Source organism: Ascaphus truei, chromosome 1 (assembly GCF_040206685.1).
Source record: "Ascaphus truei isolate aAscTru1 chromosome 1, aAscTru1.hap1, whole genome shotgun sequence".
Taxonomy (NCBI): domain Eukaryota; kingdom Metazoa; phylum Chordata; class Amphibia; order Anura; family Ascaphidae; genus Ascaphus; species Ascaphus truei.
Genome location: NC_134483.1, coordinates 461,979,509 through 462,001,390, shown reverse-complemented (window position 1 = coordinate 462,001,390; position 21,882 = coordinate 461,979,509). Strand labels below are relative to the sequence as shown.

Genomic DNA, 21,882 nt, shown 5'->3' with positions numbered 1-21,882 from the left:
CTTCAGGCGGGTAGCCGGTAAGGGCGCCGCCATTTTGTTTGTGAGCTCACATGTGCAGAAAAGGTTCACGCATGCAAAGATTCCAGCAGCCAATCGCTGCACAACACATGACACAGTACAGCCAATAGGGCTGCTAGAATTTCCTGAGGGAAGATTGGAACTTTGGGTGTGCTTGAATTTTGAGCTGACAGTTAGGAGAGTGGCAGTTGGAGCTGGGACAAGGAAGGAGTAAGTTAGAGTATATGTTCAGATGTCAGTGGCATCTGCACTAGGCCAGTTACCCCATATTATGCTCCAGTTAGGCCCCGACTCCCACATAGTTTGTGGCTGCGATAGGGACTTGCCCCTCAGATAGGGACCCTGCCCTGCTTAGCAATATTAGTGTTGGGGACACAGGGAGATGCCGCACGGTGGCTGCGGCCTGTGGTCCCGGACAAAGATCGTCTTACATTAATAAATAATTTTTTTACGGTGGTACAATCCGCGAGGGACCGATCCAACATTGAGGTGGAGGCTTCGCAGTATCGGTATCGGATCCGTGGATCCCAGCATGGTGGCATCAGTGCGCCTAGGTGTGGCATAACACGGCAGGTACCCAACGCATCTGTGCACCAACTCAAACATTATAGTGAGGCAGCGCTGTCACACAAACCTTGGGTTGGGGAGCAGAGCATTGGAGGGTACGGCCATGCGTGGCCTGGTTGGTGATATATATATATCCTAGGTTATTTATGTTCAGTAAAACTGTTATCTTTCATAAGTAGGTGTTTTATTGTATGCAGGTCCTGTAGCGGGACTATTCTACATCATACAATCCTGTGCAGGTGGAGAGGCGCTACCGACTGAACACCGACTCAGGTATACCCCAGGTTCCTAGTAGCAGAGATTAGATCTCCTGTGCACCACAGGTATTGCACCATTTACACACTGTAGCCACACATCTCTCAGCGGCTGGGGAAAGTGCACTACAAAAACAAATAAAAAGTGTGTGTGTGTGTGTGTCGAGCACGCACATTTTAAGTGAAACTTCTTTGTCTTTTGTCACAGAAATTGTATTTGTGATAGTGATGTTTTTAATTAAAAATCAAAACACAATTTCAGTGCCAAAACGCAAAGAAGTTTGACTTATAACACGTGTTTTAGCTATTTGCACTTCTATATTTATAGTAACTGTGAATTCCTTGTGTGTGTGTGTCAGTGTGTCAGTCATTGTGTGTGTGTGTGTGTCAGTGTATGTCAGTGTGTAAGTAAGTGTGTAAGTCAGTAAGTGTGTGTGTCTGTGTGTCACTGTGTGTGTGTGTGTGTCTGTGTGTCACTGTGTGTGCGTGTGTTAGTCAGTGTGTGTGTGTGCGTGTGTGTGTGTGTGTCTGCGTGCGTGTCAGTCAGTGTCTTTCCTCTTCCTCCCCCGACATCACTGATGGCCTCTTCTGTCAGCAGTGACATCACTTATGGCTTCTTCTGCCAACTTATGGAATTTTGTTACAACACAAGGGATCAAAACTCTGTAGATGCCAGCAAAGATGTTTCACTTCAAAAGTCCAATGACAATGGTACAGTATGTGTTCTTTTTTGTATTCTAGCAAACTATGCATTTGAAATATGCTAAGAAAGTGTAAACCAACTTTACCCATGACCTGCAATATATCATGCTGAAATTACATAGAAATAGGAAATACGTAATGTCACATCAGATAATATTTCCTTCATTGCAGGTGTTCTCATAAATATTCTCAAACTAAAAGATTTGTGTAGAAATATGACTTTAGACAACGTATGCTGATGATTCATTGGACTTTTGGCATTTCATTTTTCATCGAATTAGAAATTGCATTAATTCTAGTACATTTTACAATGAAACTGCCAAACTCAATTTATTTTGGTTTCAGAGAATATTTTGATAGAATTTGACTTGGAAATAAAACTGTAGGTATGACATGGGTAAAATATTTATACAATGTAACAGTGTTTTCCCCCCAATTGTATATCGGGGCCATTACTGGATGTTTGTGGTGCATACCTGCTGGTAACAAGAGGGCTGAGTCATCCGTGGTAACTTTGGGACACAGGAACAGGCTTTGGGGTCTATACCCCACGTAATACTTAGCAGTGCAGCACCTCCATCTGCCTTAGGCTCCAGGGATATGGAGGCGATCTCCCACGGTAGAACTGTAACTCTCCCCTCAAATAGATCACACTCCAGGCAGGAGGTATATTGCAAAACAGGAACGGGTTTATTACTACTCGTATTGCAGTGATAAAGGTACTCAGCACCTGCCGGATCACAATCTCTTTTTTCAGATATCACCAAAGATAGTCCCTGGACAGTCACTATGGGCCTAGGGCACCTGCAGCCGTCCTAGCTCTTCCCCACCTCCCTAGCAGAGGCAGAGGTATAGTCACTCTACTCCTCCCCGTAGGGAAGAGCAGATGGGAAGTCCCCACTCTCAGGCTCCCAGACGTGACCTGCCTTCCTCACACAACAGGATATGCCACCCTCTGCTGTCACTCAAGGGCAGCACCAAAGGATAAAGGGGGAAAACCCCACGATAACTACTGGCAAACCTGTGAACACTAGGGTTTACTGCCAGCCCACTGGGTAGATTTAGTAGCCAGGGGGTACCCCGCTACACCTCCCTCTGGTGGAAATACCAACTGCCCCGCTTGGGGTTCTAAATTTTCGTGTAATATCTCTGATGTAACCTGAACAACAAAATAACATTTCACATGATATCACATTAATATGCATGATATACAGTTTTAGTGAACAAAGTACATTACAGTTTTATTTACAAGGCATCTAAATGACTACCCTGTGGAACATAGGTTCTTCCTAACTGGAGAACCTTGTTATATTATTAGTGCTCCAGTTCTTATAGCTAACTAATGTGCTGTACTTCTGGACACTGTCACTGAAATTTACCCCATTAGGGTGGTCTGCGTACGGCAAGATCCACTGGATCTAAAAACGCTAGCATAGCTATATTCCTCATAACATACTGACAACCACAACAGGCAATACATTAGGCACAGAGACTATGGGTCTTGCAGGGTCAGGCCTGCATGATTCTTTAAAACATTTCTCGGCACTATCACCCCTTTCTTCTGCGCTATACCAAGTCTCATCTGACTCCTCAGAATCCCAATTCTCTCTAGAACTATTAGATTCTAGATTCTCCTCTGAGCTATCAGTGTGCCACCCAGAACTATGGCAAAACATCTCTTTACTTTCCCATCTAGACAGCCTAGGTAATCCCTCTAATTCCTCATAGGGCATAAACTCTTCCATGATATCTTTAAATGCTTCGTTGGAGAAAGCAATTAAATACTTATCCTTATCAGAACTGATCTCTATCTCTACCCCCAAAGGCTGGTTGAAATAAAGCAATCCCTCTTTGCGATCACACTCCACTCGCACATAATGCGGAGCTACATAAGGTTTCACTAGAGCAGGTGAGCATTAACAACATTTACATTACAGCATTAACAACATTGTCGGAAACCCCAAAGTTTTGAATTTGACCCGGATTATGGCATTCTTTTAGTGAGTTAAGTGTTCTAATTTTCTTGGGGACATTGGGCACAGCAAAAGTACAGTAGCATTCTCCTTGGCCTCAAGTCCGTTCATGCGTGCCCACATAGAATTAATAAAGCACCCCAGTCCCACACAGGGTGAAGCAGTACTTACCGGAGCGGGGATCGAAGACTTCTCATCTTCCCCGGCAGTTGCCATAGTAGCGACATCCTCGGCAACAGCTCTCGCAGGCTCCTGAAACAAATCCAGGCCCCGCACCGGAAGTGTGTCGACATCCGGTCTTGGAGGAAAAGTGTCACCGTGGTCTTCCTCATGGAGGTTAGGACTATCCAAAGCCTTCTCGCCGAAAGTTTCCCTCGAACTCTGTGGAAAGTGAAGGGGTTGTCTCTCACCACTCTGCTGGTAGGCTGGAAACCAGGCATCCTCTTTAGGTAGAACGGGAAGCGGAATCACATTTGGCTTGATACACACAGCAGCTGCTCCATCACTGCTCTGGGGTGATGCCAGCAAGGACACTTCGGGTGTGACTTGTGTTGGTTCTGGCTCTCTGGCCGTCTCTGAACCTTGTATAATCATCGGGACATATGGACCCTCGTTAACAATTTTTAGGGCCCTTAGACCCTCTCTGATTCCCAACAGCAGGGTAGATTCATCTTCATCGAGCTCAGCATCCAAGCCAATAGAATCCGGGAACTGAAAGTCCATAGGCCCTGGTAGCATGGACAGGAAATAATTAGCTCCTCACCGTGGGCAAGTAGCTCCCCAGACCTGCTCGCCGCCCGGGAAATCACAATTGTGGCACAGGCACAGCAAGTACTGAGACTCGCTGACTGTTATTTCCAGGAATCCCCCTGGCAGGGAGTAGAAACCCAGCACATGGGTCGCCATGTTGAGCCTGGATAAAGTGTTTGAAAACAGGAGCAAAAGTAAGATAGCTCCGTCATCTTTGGTGGCTCCGAAGAATTGAGGGTGCGTTCGAATACATTCGGCTCCTCCTTTCTTTTTCACACTCGCTGTACATTGATTTTTTCCCTCCCTCTGGTGGAGGGTAGAGGAGGGGCCCACAGCTACGTGGCATGACCTGGGTTCCTGACTGAGTCAGTCACTTTGCAGGGGTGGAGTCCTGGTTTTCGTGCCATTGGCGGATCCCAAGTCTCCAAAAGTAGGGTGCACCCAGTATCACGTGGTTCAGCACCCACGCTAGGAACAGCCTCGTAGTCGCCCATGAGATGCCGGACGCCATTTTGGAACAGTTCACCTACGGGTTGAACCTGGGCAATTATGACCGGTTCCTCGATTGGAAGAACAGGCACATTGTCTGCAGGCGACTCTGGTTCAAGAACTGTATCCAACACCATTCCTGGGGGTTGGTACTCGTCCATCGTAGGTAGTAGAGGGCTAGACACAAGATAGCTGGCCCCATTCATGGAGAAAATAGCCCCCATAACAAGGTCTTCTTCCGGGAATATACAATCAGGGCCCAAGCACATCAAGCTAGTGATCCCATCAGTAGGTATATCCAGGAAACCTTCTGGCAGCAAGTAGTAGGCAATGTCTCTATCACCTGACTTCACTTTATGTAAACAAAGGCACAAAAGAAAAGGGTAACTCACGCCTCTTACTCGCCAAGCACTGTAGAACTGAGGATCTGGTTCACTACATCAAGTACCTCACCTTTTCTCCAAAGTCTTTAGGCCTTGGCTGTCGACATGTTCCCTCTGGTGGAGATTAGAGGAGGGACACTCAGCAGCGTTGACGGGGCATGACTCTGACCCTTGGCTGAGCCAGTCACATCGCTTGGGTGGGGTCTTGGCTTTCGCACCAGACCCTAGCAGAACTTTGCAACAAGGCTTGCAGACTTCTTGCAAAAAATCCCACGCAGTTCCCATTCTTGGCGGGAACTGCCATTTTGGATTGTGTGACTTGTGTGGTTCAGTTCCGGCCCGGGGAACCTCCATTTTGGGAACAGTCCATTCACAGATCACGCAGTGACCATGATTCCGATAGGAATCCGTTCCTCGTGGATTCTCACAGCACATCGATTAGCAGTCTACCAAGAGTAGGTTGTACCCCAGGCTAGCAAAGTTCCATCCCAATACATTGTACACGATATTAGTCCATTACAAGTACTCTGTGGTTCCAAAGTCTGGTTACTGGTTAGTAGTACTCGGGGCTGTCCCTGCAGTACATTTATGCCACCCCTTTTGGTTGTCGGTATCGCAGATCCATACCTCGGCTAGGTTCCTGGGGACCACCCAGGTACACCTCTTTCTAGGTATCTTGACTACTCAGCTCATGGTGACTTAGAACAGCAATAGTCTATGTCTCCAGATCTATTCAAACTTTATTTAAGCTGTATTAAAAAACGAAGGGATCAAACACTCCTACGCGTTTCGTGCAATACTCATTTTTCTATTACCTGGCTCTCTGTAGCTCTGTGCTGGATACAAAAACATTTTTTTGGATATCTCTGGACCCTGGTACGACTGCACGTCTGAAGATACTCGTGGGTGAAGATATGTGAGTTACCTATTGCATTATTGAAGGGGCTATCCCAATGAGGAAAGGAGAGGGGTATTTTATATTCCATCCTCTACCTTCAGGGAGTGTTTTGCTCTCACTACATGCTTTGGTATCACTGGATTCATTGGATTATTATTCATAGACCCCACGAGTGGTTTTCTTTCTTGATTATGCATTGAAAAAAAGAAATATACAATTGAGACCCAGCACCTGAGCACCAATCCATCTACAGTATTCCAAGCAACTGGTTAAATAACTTTCTTAGACCCTAGAAGATATACATTTGCAGGACAGTTTCTTCTTTGAATGTGGGTGTGAATGGACACCCTGTTCAGCTACTCTAACGATCATTTCAAGAGCACACTCTGGGAATTGATACTATATATTGCTACTCTTTAGGATATCCTGCACAGCTATTTACACCAGCTTTAGCAATAAGCTTGTGTTTCCACTTGGTAGCTATTATACACCACTTTGGGAGTTAACATCACACACTGCTGCATTTTATATAAACCCTCTGCTTACATGTAGTTATATAATTGCATTGTTTTTTGATACTTAACAGTGTATGCTCTGGGAATAGAGATGTGATACATTTGCAAGTTAGGAAGATCATTGCACATCTTCTGCATGTCCTAGATCCATTATTGCTGCAGTTTTATTTAGGTTACTGCTTTGTATAACATGTAGCTATCTGTTTGCATTTCATTTTAAATGCCATGCTTTATTGCTGTTTATTACTTTGAAGCCAGCTGTGTCTGTAGTTTGGTTGGGAGTGTTTTGCTATCTGCTCCTTTTCCCATTACTGGGATAGCCATGTGGTCTGCCTTTGATGGTAGTTTGTTTAGCTCTATTGTGGCTACACACTATATATATATACATATATGTTACTATTTCATTATCATATATTTATATTGTTTGAACAATCAAGGTTTATATATACATTAGAGACAGTCCACTAAATGTTTTTTAGTGTTTTTACCGTTGTCTGCCAGTACAGTAATTTCCTCATACATTGTTTATCTAAGAAAGGAATTATTTTGTACCACCTTTAAGAGTGCCCCAGCTTTGAGTTTCTGTAGGTCTTGTCTTGTGGGACCAATCACTTCTTCTTGTTTGTTTTCAGTGTTAATCCTTACTCCAGGGAGTACCGCCTAGTATTTTACAGGTTCATATTGTGTATACCAGCATTCTGTGGTAGTAGTGCTTTTTCAGACCCCCTTCTGAGTAAACATTGGTGGAACAGCCTGCAGAAGTAGCAACGTCATTCGCGCATGCACGGTGAGGACATCATAGACTAAGTGGCATCACGGCAAAGGCGCCGGCCGCGAACAGCTCTAACAACAGCACTGAAACGTATTTATTTTCTAGAGTGATAATGGGACATTGATGGTGAGTACACCGGGGCTATTTGAAAGAAGTACGCTGGGTACAGTCATTACACGTGTGGCATTATCTGAGGGAGAGGCTGTGTCCCCGAAACGTAATTTTGTCTTCGACAAGCATGGAGTAAATCTTCAGCAGTTTTTGCAATTCAAACTGTGTGCCTCCATATTCCTTTTGTTGCACTATATTTATGTCTCTATTTAGAAGATTGGGGCCAACTTGCACCAGGATTAAAACTCTGATGTATTCTTTGTCAGTAGGTGTGCCTATGTAGGTATGATGAACCACTCTGCCAATCAATGGGTAGAGGGTGGGTATAGTGGACCCAGAGTGGAAGGTAAGGCCTTCCGGGTGGGTAGTGGTGGAGAGTGGGTTAACCCCTTAATTTATATAGCTGTTATTAATCGGTAATGTGATTAAGGGGTTAAGGCCATTCAATTATATTTTTTCATGTACTCTTGCTGGCAACGAAGGATATGGACCTGGAATATTCTGATGAGGTTGCCCTTCATGATGGCAGGGATAAGTAGAAAGCTGTATTTACTTTATTTATGCTGGCTGGCTAATGTTTGATTTTAAATTTGGCAAATTAGCTATTATCCATATCTGGATAATAGTTATTTTGCCCATTCATTTACTGTATGTGTTATGGGGGGTTGATGGCGGTAGAAGACGTTGGTAGGAGTGTTGTTGTTTTTTTGAATGTTTATTGGGGGTAGCGAGGATGGGTGAAGTTGGCATTTGGCCCTGGGTGGGTGGTTATATCTACCGGGTGGGTAGTGGGAGGTGTATTAGCCGCAAAGGTAATGAAGGGGTCAACTCCACCCGCAACCTCCCCGCAAGGTCTAAACACCCACCAAAAGCGAAATAACACTTTCACCCACCCCCGCTACCCACAATAAACATGACATTGCTAGTTAACCCCTTCATTGCCTTAGCGCTCAGCCGCCAAGGTAATGAGGTTGCCTGTAAATGCATTTTTATAGCATGGGATTCTTGCCGGGGGTCTCAGGTGCTGATATTAATGGGTATCAGCTCCGGAGACTCCCGGCATCAATCCGATGCAGGAAAAATGCATTTTTTTCTCATGTCCTCCCTCACCGCCATATCAGCAGCTTCGCCCCACCTTCACACCAAGTTTTACTGGCATGAGGATTTTGGGAGAAACTCGCCTTTCTAGAGCCGTGATTAGCCTCGATAAACTACTCAAGGCTAATAAAATCACGAGTGCCAATAAAAGGCTTATTGCCGCTCACCCGGCGATTTGTTGTGGATGGCTGAAAAAATTGGCGTTTCATGCCTTTACCGCCCACTTATCGAGTTTTACTGAATAGCAGTAGGCATTTTGGACGAAAAGACCTCGATACACTGGCGACACGTTTAATTTGAGTAGGGCTAGTATCCCAAGCCGGGACATGTCCCGGCTTGCTAGCCGCACTCCCTCGGCGTGCCGCGCGTCACCGACGCGCGGTCACGCGTCATCGGGAGCCTGCGCCCCCTGCACGGGCGTCCAGGGCTCCCCAAGGGAGCCCTGGTGTCCTGCGATGTGGGGGACGGCGGCAAGGGGTTCCGGGGGACCCGGCGGACCCGGCGAGCGGAGGGAGAAAGCCCCGATCGGAGGGCGCTCCTCCGCGGCTTCGGCGCGCGCCCGGCACCCTCCGGCGCGCGCCAGGTTACTGCTGCGGCCGAGACCGGGCAAATGCTCGAATAAACTCGGCCGCAGCAGTAAGTTGCTTATCGAGGCTTATGTAATAGGCCCCTTAGTCTTTCTACATCTGTATGAGCATGTCAGGAATTCTTTGAAAACTTAAAAAGGAACAACTGTACAGTACACTGTTTGTAACTTTTTAACTTACTGTAGAAGTAACCGGTTCATGTTTTATGTTTTAATATTTTTTTATAAAAGGCAAACTTGTAAACCAAGTGTTTTGTAGGCCTTACAATTTTGTTCTGCATAAAACCGACACACTGTCAAGAATTTACATCAATTATTAGGTCAGAGGAGTATGTTCAATTGGAATGGAAATCCTTCTCACCCTCCTGTACCAATTGGGGCCCATTTTCAGTCCCTAGAGTTTATATAGTCTTTAGGCTTTCCTTTTGCATCTTGAAAAATGAGATGACTGCGCATTGCCCCAGGCACAGTTGACTTTATCTACAGCATCAATTTATGCAATCCCCACTAATATTGAAGTTAGCAGTAGATATTAATAAAGTATGACTTTTGTATCATTTGTTTTGCAGGATTTTAAGCATTATGTCTTCTGCTTTGGGAAACAGGTGACAGGAATCAAAATTGCACACCATATTCTTCTGCAATCGAATGCCTGCAATTCACTAGATGAGTTAAAGGCTGTCAAAAAAACCACCCCATCCCTTCTACATTTGCAGTGTCCTTGTTCCCAATGGGGATTATGTAGACTTCACTAATAAGGTGAAACTTTTCTGGAACTCCTATCTGACTGTATATTAAGATAATATTTCAATTTGTTTTGTGCATTAACATTTTTGTGCTGCATACATTTGTGCTGCATCCAATATATTTATTGTTGATACATAGCAGCTTGATTCTGTACTAACAATATAAACAGACTTTTTAAGATTTACACCAGGTTCAACTTGGCAGACAATTTTGAGTTGTGTTATACTTTTTTGAAGGATGTGGTAGGTATAGTACAATTTTTTAGTACATACCATTAACATCTTTGCACCAAGCACATTTGATTTCTGTGCACCCCAACCCTTTTTTATGTACTAACCTTATTTTTCTCAATGTCCACCATAAGGTGGACATTGAGAAAAATAAGGTTAGTACTGCACCGACACACTTTATTCGAGCAAATACCCAGTATGTACCTGGCAGATACCTGGAATGCGCCGCTCCTCACCTCTGACAAGCCCCGTTGTGTTTGCCTTCCCAGCCTGGGTTCATGCCTGGCTGACGGGCGGCTGATCTGTTAAATGATAATGATTAGGATTTAATAGGCTGCAATGCTTCGCGTGGCTACCAGATGGCATAAATTCATGAATTGTAATGCAGTATATATATATATACTGTGCAGTATTGCAGCCAGCGGGAATAAAATGCTTCAATCCCTGCCTGGAAAATACCTCAATGCACTCGGGCAGAAAACAGTCACAAACCTCAATACACCCGGGTATACCCGAATTCGTGGGACTAGCCGAGCTCGAATAAAGTGTGTCGCCAGTGTACATATAGATGTACAGTAGCAAGCATTAATGTCTTTGGTGCTGCTGCCATTGGCGGTCATGCCCTTTGTGGCGGTCGCAGCAGCAAAAAATTAACGCGGAGGGAGATCCAATTCAGAAGTATGGACCTCCTGCAGCTCCATTGTGGCAGACACTGTCCCTGCGCCACAGACCTTGTTGGTCCATGGAAAATCTTGCTACATCTGTTGGTGCAGGCAATCAGATTCAATTTGAGAGAAATAAATGTTGTGTAAATAGTTTATTGTATTTGTATGCATTATGTAAAACAAACTTGAAGATAATTATGATTTAAAAAAAGAAACATAGCAAAGATGTATATATTAAAAAAAAATTAAATAAACAATGGTGGTGTTTTGGTACAGTATGTCATGGTTGTTGGTGTTACGTTTGTCACAGCTGGAGGGGTGCAGACTGATAGGTTTGGGGTATTTTGGAGAATTGTTGAGGGGGATTCAAGGGAGGCAGTATTAGATCGAGGCCAGGTGTGGCGGACCTGAAGGTGTCCTCCTAAAACGGACTCTGTTTAAAAAAAAAATAATATTGCTCACTTGGTCAAAAGTTACAGTGAGATTATCAGGTTCAGAGGTTGTGGGGCTACTTTATGATCAGATCAGGGATGAATAATAATAATAATAATAACTTTATTTATATAGCACTTTTCTCCCAATGGGACTCAAAGCACTTCACAGTTACAAAAAGGGAAAAAGAAGAAAATATTTAAGGTTATAAACAAGAGCAAACACCAGGAAGATACAATACAGGATGGGACAGTACAGTGGCTATTAAATGCCAGACATGTTCTGGTTCATTAATGAAATGCCTTGGTAAATAGGTAGGTCTTGAGCCTATTTTTATAGATTTTAAAAGAGGTTGCCTCTTAAACTGTACAAGGGCAGATTGTTCCAAAGAGTGGGAGCCGAGTGGCTAAAATCTCATGCACCAAAGGAAGTTAAGGATATTCTGGGAACTGTTAGAAGTCCTTCATCTTCAGATCAAAGTGAGTGAATGGAAGTATAGGGAACTAGAAGCTCTTTCAGATAGCTAGAATCCTGGTCACATAGTGTTTTCTATGTCAACAAGCCAATCTTGAAACAAATTCACCATTTTACAGGCAGCCAGTGCAGAAAATTGAAAACAGATGTGATGTGGTAAGAGCAGGTCTGGTTAGTTAACAACATGGCCACAGCATTCTGCAGCTTCTTTCCTAGAAGACCCAGGTAAAGTGCAATGCAGTAGCCAAAGTGTGAGGACACAAAGGCATGGACACGTGTTGTAAAATCCTCTGGGGGGATCACGTGCTTAATCCGGACTATGGGGCTTATGCAGAGAGGATAGAGAAGGGAAATAGCACCATATTTTGGAGAAAATACTTCCCAGAGAAGCTTCTCCTGCAGAGAACATGGAGAGATTCATAAAATTCTCCACAGCAGGTTTCTTTACTTTAAAAATTGCCAAACACGTGGAGAGATTGGTAAATTCGCCATGTTAAAATAGGGTGGTATGCAGGTAGCATAGATGCACTGCAACTCGCCATTCTGCCCTATATTATAGTGAGTTCAATCTAGCCAGAAAAACTTGGCAATTTTGAATCTCATCAGAAAAATTAGGTAACGCAGCTTTCTGCATACGACCATAACTTGCTCCAATTCTGTGGCTATTTTCTTGCCGTTTTCACATTAAATAACGTTCCTCTCTGCATAAGGCCCTGTGTTCTTTAGGTGAAAGAATAAAGATTTCATCACAACTGACACCTGATGTTTGAGGGTCAAGTAACAGTCAAAGACAACACCAAGATTCCACAAAGTTTAGTAGCTAGGAGCCACCAAGCTTAAGGCCAGTGTGTTGACCTAGCTGCAGTCTTGTTTTTTCTGACGGTGAGCATCCACCACGAGCACTTCTGTCTTATCAGGATTCAACCTCAACCAACTGGAACTCACCCACTCTAGCTCAGATAAACATCTATTGAATACTATTAATGAGTCCTTAGTGCCTGGTGCAAAGGACAAGTAGACTTGATTGTCAACTGCATAGTAGTAATAACCCAGGCCATATCATATGATAATGTCACCTAGTGGCAGCATGTACACAGTGAACATAAGAAATAGGACAGAACTTTGTGGCACTCCACATGACAGGGGCAGGGGTGTAGATGAGAACACCTCTGAAGATACTCTCTTTGACCTGCCAGTTAGAAAGGATCTGAACCAGCTGAAAACTGTGCCACAAAGTTCACAGAAATCCTTCAGGCACTCCATTAAGATTCCATAGTCCACAGTATCAAATGCTGCAGAGAGGTCAAGCAGTACTATTATCAAACAGTCCCCTCTGTATCTCGCCTTCCAGAGATCATATAGCACATGTACCATAGCTCTTTCAATACTATGCTATGTTCTAATTCCTGATTGGAATGGGTCATACATGTCATGGCTTGATAGACGGCTTTCTAGTTGGGTTACCACCATTTTATCAATAACCTTCCCTAGGAAAGGAAGGTTTGATACAGACCTTTAATTCACCATGCAATCTGGGTCTAATGAAGGCTTTTTTTAGAAGAGATATGATACAGCATCCTTCAGCGGTTTGGGAAAGATTCCCGTCTGCAAAGAGCATAGGAATATTTTGGCAAACTGGGCCAATTTCATTAACACAGCCTAAGAGAAGGCGTTTTAGGACTCGGTCCAAATTACAGGTAGTGGTACACATTCCAGGGATTGTTTTCAAAAGATCTTCTACATCCAGATGGTCAAAGCTAGTTCATAAAGCCAGAGAACCTGCATTGTTATGCCTGGAACCCTGATACTGAGCACAGTCTGGACTCCAGCCCAGATGGATGTTACTTTATCAAAGAAATCAAAATCATCCCAATTGGACTTCGAAAAGGCTTTACCAGACTGCAGAAATGCTGGCTTGCAGAGCCTCTCCACAATGCGGAAAAGCTGAGCTTGTCTATTGTCCGCTGCCATGATTTCACATGACAGAAACTCTGACTTCTTACTAGTAATTTTGGACTGATATTTCCTGATGTGGTTAGTTTCAGCTTGTCCTAGAACATGCAAGACCCCTCAATGATCAATACCTGGTCACCTTCATGGAAGAGGGTCTATTTTTGGGGGGATGAGGGTGTTGGGTGGAGGAAGTCCTATGATTGAAAACAAAATTGAGTTGTGGTCTTACCAGACAACTGGGTCTATTGCTAGATTGTAAATGTCTAAATCGGTCTGGAAACCAAGATCAAGTGTGTCACTTCTATGGGTAGCAGAGCAAAAGAGCATTAATTGTGTGGAGGAGGTCTTAACAAAATTGAGAGAGTTTATCATCGACCTAGGCATTGAAATCCCCCAAGATATGACATCTGGTGTGCTCCATGACTAGCCAGCAACAAGATCTGCAATTTCTTGTAGAAATACCTTCCCATCTCCAGGGGGACTGTAGATGATAAGGAATCCACACCGTAGCACTCTGGGCAGCAATACACTCAAATGATTGAGTTATCCCCACTGGGAGGGCTCAAAGTTTCAAGGTACTGTAGTTTTAAAACAGATTCTACACCTCCTCCCCTACACTCCTGTCTTGAGCAGTGAATCACAGAATAATTTGTTAGGACAGCTGCTTCTAAAATGGGGGCTGTTTTTTCCTCTAGCCACGTTTCTATGATACATGTTGGGTCTTCTGGTTCAATAAGGTCAGCTATAATAGTTGTCATTTCTAAAACATCTGGCATTACATAGGAAGATTCTAATAGGACACACCGGTGGGCCTGAAATAGTGTTCTGTCCATCCAGTTTAGAATCTCTAGAGATGGGGATGAAGAAGAAGAATACCCTAATTTTGTTCCTCTATACCCTATTAAAAACCACTTTGATTTGTCTCCTCTCTGGAACTGTGGGTGAGCAGGAAGGTAAGTAAGTTAGGAAGGTGTGGGAGAGTTTGTTTATTGTATGCTTGCCCACCATGGCAGCCCCTGTGAGGTTTTTTTAAATACCAAGGGATTGAAGGACGTAATCAAGAGATGTTCAATAGGAACTGGAGCACGATGAGGGCTGAGTGACAGAAGGAGACAAGAGATGTAGGAATATATCACTTCAGCAGCAGCAGTAGGACCCTTAATGCTTTATTTAAAGTGCAGGCGCTCATGACGGAGCGCATTGTGTCGCGCGCCTGTCGCCTAAGCGATTTGTGCACTTTGGTTTTTTGATTCTCCAGATATACAGGGGCAGCAGCGGGTGCATCTGTACAACCACCCCACTTGTTTGACTCGTATTATGAGCTTCCTCAAGGGATTCCTCAGTGTACCCCTGAGGAAGATCATCATACAAGTGGAACGCGTAGGGTGGTTGTACGCATTCGCCCGCTGAAGCCCCTGTATATCTGAAGAATTATGGGAGCCATAGGACCTTCCTCTCGGCTGGCGTCACCAACCTGGAAGTAGGACCGCTGGCATGCAGAGGAGGATCCAACAACACTAGAGCGAGCATTCGAGATGGCATGATATTCAGACCCTGAGTGGTCTCCTTGCTTTTAATTAATCTGGAGCATGTGAGTTGGATATATTCACTGCTCAACTATATTTTATTAAAAAAACGTTACTTTGTACTATGTCTACCTCCTTCTCATTTGCATATTCCTGGGAAGCTTAAGACACAACTTTGTTATCAAGACCAGGACCTGATTATATTTTTAAATGCCTAATTTTATTCTACACCACATCGTAGAGAGGCTTGGGCTTTGATGTTTTTGCTGTCTTGCCTTACATTCAGTAGATGTTGGGAAACATCTTTCATAAGAGCTTTCCTAGGGTGATATTTATTTATTAATTTACATTCTGAGTTTAAAAATCTTTTTTCACCATTGTTGCTGTTTTTTACAGCTTCTTTTTAATTCACTATTGCTGTTTTTTGGTTTGCACTAGTTGTCTGTTCTCCTACACAAACAAATCTGTCTATCAAAGTCCCTCTGGACAGTCTGTTCAGCTAATCAGAAGCTGACATGTCAGTAAAGCCCTCCCCGAGAGCATGACTGACACTGGTTGGGTGTGGAGTTGAAGGAGTCTGTGGCAAGAAATTGTGTAGTTATAAGTGTAGCCTAGCCTCCGGCCGCTACCTATTTCCCTCGGCCCTACCAGTGTAAGTCCTGTCTAGTACAGGCAGTGGATGGGTTAATTCATCCAGAAGGTATTGTTTGCTATTGCAGCCTTGGATGCAGTAACTTTATCCTAGGGCGGGCCCAGTAACAGCCAGAGAGTGTCAGCCTGGGGGAGGTACTGGCTGGGTCATATGCAGATGTGACACCTGTCAGTATCAGACCTGCCCTGTTATGCGGGATGGTTACAAGCCCAGCCCAAGGATATATGGAGATGTTACTCCCTCTATCCACTACAAACTCCTCCATCCTGGCCCACACCCAACATCACCATACACCCTGGACTACTCAAAAGCCTTGCACTATCTACTGAATGTTGGTGGAGAACTCTAAAAACCAGCACACCAACCACTGCTCACTCTAATGGAAAACACCACAAATTTACAACTTGCAAACAACTACCCAAATTTCTACTCATACTATTACTCTCTCTAGCAGGTGATGTTGAAACTAACCCAGGTCCTCCCATTTCAGCTCTGTCCCATGCCCCTGAGAATTCCACCTTTAAATTCCAAAAAGGGCTATCTGTCGCCCATATAAACATCCGGAGCCTGCTGCCCAAACTGGATGAACTAAGGGCATGGTGCCTTATGCATAAACCCAAAGCCATCGTTCTTACAGAAACATGGTTATCCTCTAATACCCCTGATGCAAATATCGCCATTCAGGGATACTCCATTTTTAGGAGAGATAGGTCAAAGAGAGGAGGAGGGGTGTTATTTTATATTGCAGACACCTTACAATTTACACTGTTACATTGCCCACCAAGTCCACCCTCTTTTGAAACTGTAGTTGGCAAAATCTGCCTCCCCTTTTCTAAGCCCATCTTGCTTGCTGGCCTCTACCGCCCCCTAAAGCCCCTCTACAATCCTTGACTGATATCACCCAATTTCTTGCCTCCATTTCCTCTCTGAATGAGAAGAGTGAGCTGCTAGTTCTAGGGGATTTCAACTTCAATTGGCTTGACCCTAAAAACCACAAAATCCAGATACAACTCAAGTCACTTAACCTATCGCAACTCATTTCCCAACCCACACGAATAAACCTTAAGTCGCATAACCATTCCTTGCTAGACTGGATTCTCTCCTCAAACCCCAGCAGAATCCAATCCTCTGGCATCCTTCCTGATATTTTCAGTGACCATGCAATAGTGTACTGTGTAAGGAAAATTAAACCGCCCCATTCAAGCCCTAAAGTTCTCCTCACTAGAACATTTAAAAACTTTAACCCACAACAGTTTCTGGATGACCTTACCAACTGCCCATGGCACAGAATCGATTTAATTCCCGACCCTGATTCTGCGCTCGACTATTTCCAATCCGAGTTCTTAAAACTCTGCGATACCCATGCTCCACTACGCAAAATAAGGGTACGGGGGGCCCACCTTCCATGGGTTACACCTGACCTTATAGCACTCTACCAGTTCAGGGATGCCTTGTGGTAAAGCTACAAAGTAACTGGCACTACCAAGGATCTCAATCACTACAGATGCCTGCGGAACGTGTGCACAAGGCAAACAAGGTATGCAAAAGCACAATATTACTCTGACAATCTCCACCAAAATAAATCAAACCCAGCTAACTTCTGGAAGGTTATCAACAATATATTCCAGCCTCCTAACCATCAACAACCAAGTAATATCACTAAGGGGGATATTACTCTGACAAACCCCACTGACATTGCAAATGCATTCAATGATTACTTTGTGGGGTGTGCCACTAACTTATTAGCAAAACGCAGCACAAACCCCAAACCTGATTCTCATCCTGGGAGTACCCCTATAGTCCCACCCCCTCCCAACACTGCCCACAATTTTTAATTTTTCCCAGTATCTGAAGAGGAGATTACACAAGCGCTCCTCAAACTAAAACTAAGCAGCCAATGTGGACCCGACTTACTACAATCTAGGTTCCTACGACTTGGTGCCCCAGCCATTGCCAAACCAATTGCATCCATAGTCAACTCTATCCTGTCTGCAGGCCATATCCCTAAGACCTGGAAAACTGCCAGAGTTGTCCCAATCTTCAAAAGTGGGGACAAAAACACTGTCTCAAACTACAGGCCAATCTCACTTCTCCCAATTCTATCCAAAGTTATGGAAAAATGTGTCCACTCCCAATTAAGCGATTTCTACACCAAGACAAATTTCCCTAGCCAATTCCAGTCTGGGTTTCGTCCCAAACACTCCACCGTAACTACCCTGCTAAAAGTTTGCAATGAAATCTAGTGTGGAATGGAACGGGGACAACTCACTGGTGCAGTATTCCTAGATTTTGCAAAGGCTTTTGACACAGTTGATCATGTTATCCTGCTTAACAAACTCCAGAGCTCTGGAATAGGGAAACATGCTTTAAACTGGTTTCAGTCCTACCTATCAGGAAGATTCCAACATGTGTCCATCTCAGGCTCTAACTCCAACCCCCTGGATATCACCTGTGGTGTCCCGCAAGGCTCTGTTCTGGGGCCCCTACTCTTCTCAGTGTTCATTAATGATCTTCCCACAGCTTGTAAGGAAGCCTCAATACACATGTATGCAGATGACACAATCCTGTATGCACACAGCCATAGCCTCTCTGACCTTCAACACATACTTCAGTCTGACTTTTTGAGACTCGAAAACTGGATTTCCCAAAACAAACTGTTTTTAAACACTGACAAGACTGTAACAATGGTATTTGGGACCAAGACTAAATTTGTAAAGCTTCCAGTGACTGAGCTCCTGATTAGAACCAATGCTAAAACCACCCTAACACCTGTCACTAGTTTTAAATACCTGGGCTTATGGTTTGACTCCCACTTAACATTCGGGATGCACATTGATACCCTGACAACCAAGACCTATGCCAAACTAGGGGTACTTTACAGGAACAAATCCTCCCTAAGTCTCCTGGTCAGAAAGCGTATTGCACAGCAGATGCTAATGCCAATTATTGACTATGGAGACATAGTATATGGTTCGGCTCCTCAAACCCACCTTAGCAAACTTGACACCCTCTACAATTTAATTTGTAGTTTTGTTCTCCAATGCAACTACAACACACATCACTGCGAAATGCTCAAAGAACTAGATTGGTCATCACTAGAGTTTAGGCGCAAAGTTCACCTTTCCTGTCTCACCCTCAAATACTTTCTGGGCAAGCTACCCAGCTACCTGAACAAGCTCCTCACCCCTACCACATGCAGTACCTATCACCTGAGATCAGACTCCAAAAGACTATTCATGGTCCCAAGACTCAACAAAGTATCCGGACGTTCCTCCTTCTCCTTCCGTGCACCCCAAAACTGGAACAACCTACAAGAGACTCTCATATCCACCACCAGCTTAAGTTCTTTCAAATCTAAGGCTGTCTCACACTTTAATTTGGTCTGTAACTTTTTAATACGCTCATAATATATATTTTCTTTAAATGTGCATGCAATGTCTTGTATATAATGTATACCTTGTTCATTTATGTAACTGTATTTGTAACCATGTATTATTTTGTTTTACTCTGTGCCCAGGACATACTTGAAACCGAGAGGTAACTCTCAATGTATTACTTCCTGGTAAAATATTTTATAAATAAATAAATAAATATTCTGTCTCTCTCCCAAAAGTGGTGTGTCTCTTTCCTCACCATGTGGAGTGAGCAACAACTTCCCTTCATCCCACAAGGGGATGCAGGAGGAGCACAATACAGAAAAAACTTAGATGGGCCTCAAGCCTTAAAGTAACCTTCTAGGGGAAGCAATAAATGGATGTACCTGTTGTAAAAACTACTGATGCAATAAACACAATGGAACCATATGCAAGTGTGATTCACTGTCTTGGGATATGGAAAAGTGTCAGCATGGCCCATCCTACTATAGGATCCTCGCTGACTGGAGACACTGCCAATGAATAAAGTACCCTTGAACATGTCCTGATAATCCCCACACCATTGCAGAAGTACTCAGCCCTCCTGTTACCTCACAGGTATCACCACATCGCAGAAAAGACTTAATAGCAGACCAGATCTCACTTAGGGTGGGGGTAAACGGGCTACAAATGGAGGCGCTGCTGAGATTGCATTCTCACAGAATAGGTTTACCAGCAGAAGAAACCATAGAAAGCAAGTGAACTTTCAGTACCAGTGCTAAAGGAAGGGAGACAGGTGTGGTGTCAATGGGGTTTTCATCTGCCAAGAGCTACAGCCTGCACCGCCCTAAAGGATGTTTTGGTTGGGACAAGAAGCTACATGGTCCTATTCAAAGTCACCCAGTGGGCTGGCACATAGGGCATCTGGAGGGGGTGACTAGTTGCCACGGACAAGGAGACTATGGTGTCAGGGTTCAGACGGGGTGGCGTAAGAGTATTGATAGGTATTGTCCGAGGGGGGACGTTGATTATAGGTTAGGGTTGCCCAGAACTTCTGTGTGAGGAAGTACCACCTTACTAGTAACAGTTTCAAGCACAAAATATTGCAGAGAACTGGACTGTTTGTTGAATGTACAGTGTGCTACATGAGGGTTTTGCCTGCCCAGGGACAACATTCCCTGTAAGGAAAAACTACAGTGAAGGCTGGCAGAAGTTTTAACGAAAATTGAGACTCAATACAGTAGTATGTGATCACAAAATGGCAGTTCCATAGAACTGGGAGCCACATGGCATGGTACCACCAACAAAATGGTGATTCCCGCCTCACCTGTGAAGCCGCATGGTCTTTTTGCAAAATTTGTCTTCAGTTGCAAGCTTTTGCTAGTTCTCAGTTTGCAGAAATCAGCGCAAACTGCTGAAACCGGGCCCCCTTCTTGCTCCAGGATTGGACGATCATGTTCACCAGGGGGAGGAGCTGGGGTGTGTCCAAAAGGAACAAACAGAATGTGAGGAGCCAGATGCACGTGTACTTCAACAGCTACAGATGTGTATGCAGAGCTGCCTTACCTTATACTACGGCTGAAGAGATTGACCAAGTATATTACCTCACCGGAGGAGTCCTAGTGATCAAGGACAAAGACGGAACTCTCATGCTGGGAGTTTGCCCTCTATGCAACCATCCGGGTGGACAGCTCCAGGAGATGGGTAGTTGCCTAATCTGTCTTGTGCCCTACCTGAGGCCTAAACCAGAGGCGGTTCATTGGCCTAATCCAAACATGAGTACTGAGGAGCTGCGTACGCTCTACACCTTGGTGTGTAAGCTGTCGGTACTGTCTGAGGTTTATCTCTCCTGAAATTCCTTTCTGGGGACATTTCCATCTGATTTACACCTGATACAAAGACACAACATTGCCATAGTTACGGAGTAACATTATTACTATTGACATATGTTGAGTAGGCTGCACATAAGAGCCAAGATGTAAACTGCTACACCATTTATAGGACTATCTTCTGCACTTAGATCCGTTTGTGTTGTTTTTTTCTCTTATATGCTCCCCCTGGACTGCACAAAAATTGTTCTACTTCTGGAACCAGTGAAGACGGGCCCCACCAGAGGGTTTTGAGCAGAGAGTGACAACCTTTATATATCACAATTATATTGTATACACATATTATAATTTTTTCACAATATTGTATTATATTTTCCTTTTTGTCACTTTAAGAATAGTGAGCACTTTCTGTGTTAAAGCGCCTTTGAGATCACTTTCACGTGTACTGATAATCCCCACACCGTCGCGGAAGTACTCAGCCCTCCTGTTACCTCACAGGTATGCACAACATATTGCACAAAAGACTTAGGGCCTCATGCAGTAAGCGCCGAAAAGCCCTTTTTCGCCATTTTCGCGCCAATTTTGCCTCTCCGATTCAGTAAGCGCCGATAAGCTCCCAAACATCGGCATTTTTTATAACCAAAATAAATTTTTCAGCAGCCGGATGCCGATAAGCCACTTTTCACTACGTATCGGCACTTTCTGAAACGCGCTCAATTCTAGTAGCCCCGATCAGCTTTTCGCTGCTGATCGGCACTCTAGAATTGAGATTTTTTCGGCAATCCGGCAAGCCAACTAAAGTTGTCAAGTTGGTGGGGGAGAAACATCGGCAAGGTCGACACTTAGAAAAAAATCAGGCCTTTTTCCTGCCTGGGATTGATGCCGGGGTCTCCGGAGCTGATACC

At 44.2% G+C, this 21,882-nt stretch overlaps 1 protein-coding gene and 1 long non-coding RNA gene across 4 annotated transcripts in view; one reads left to right on the top strand and one right to left on the bottom strand.

Annotated features, from left to right (window-relative positions):
• The window catches only part of SGCZ (sarcoglycan zeta), a 1,846,920-nt gene that overhangs the window by 338,289 nt on the left and 1,486,749 nt on the right, over positions 1–21,882 (bottom strand). The window lies entirely within an intron of this gene.
• Positions 184–21,882, top strand: part of LOC142463346 (uncharacterized) — a 35,086-nt gene continuing 13,387 nt past the window's right edge. Inside the window, exons 1-3 of one of the 2 annotated variants that reach the window (XR_012787420.1) lie at positions 184–591; positions 783–858; positions 1,438–1,550. This is a non-coding gene — a long non-coding RNA (uncharacterized LOC142463346). Of the gene's footprint in view, positions 592–782; positions 859–1,434; positions 1,551–21,882 lie in introns of both variants that reach the window. The other variant, XR_012787422.1, reaches the window with a different exon arrangement.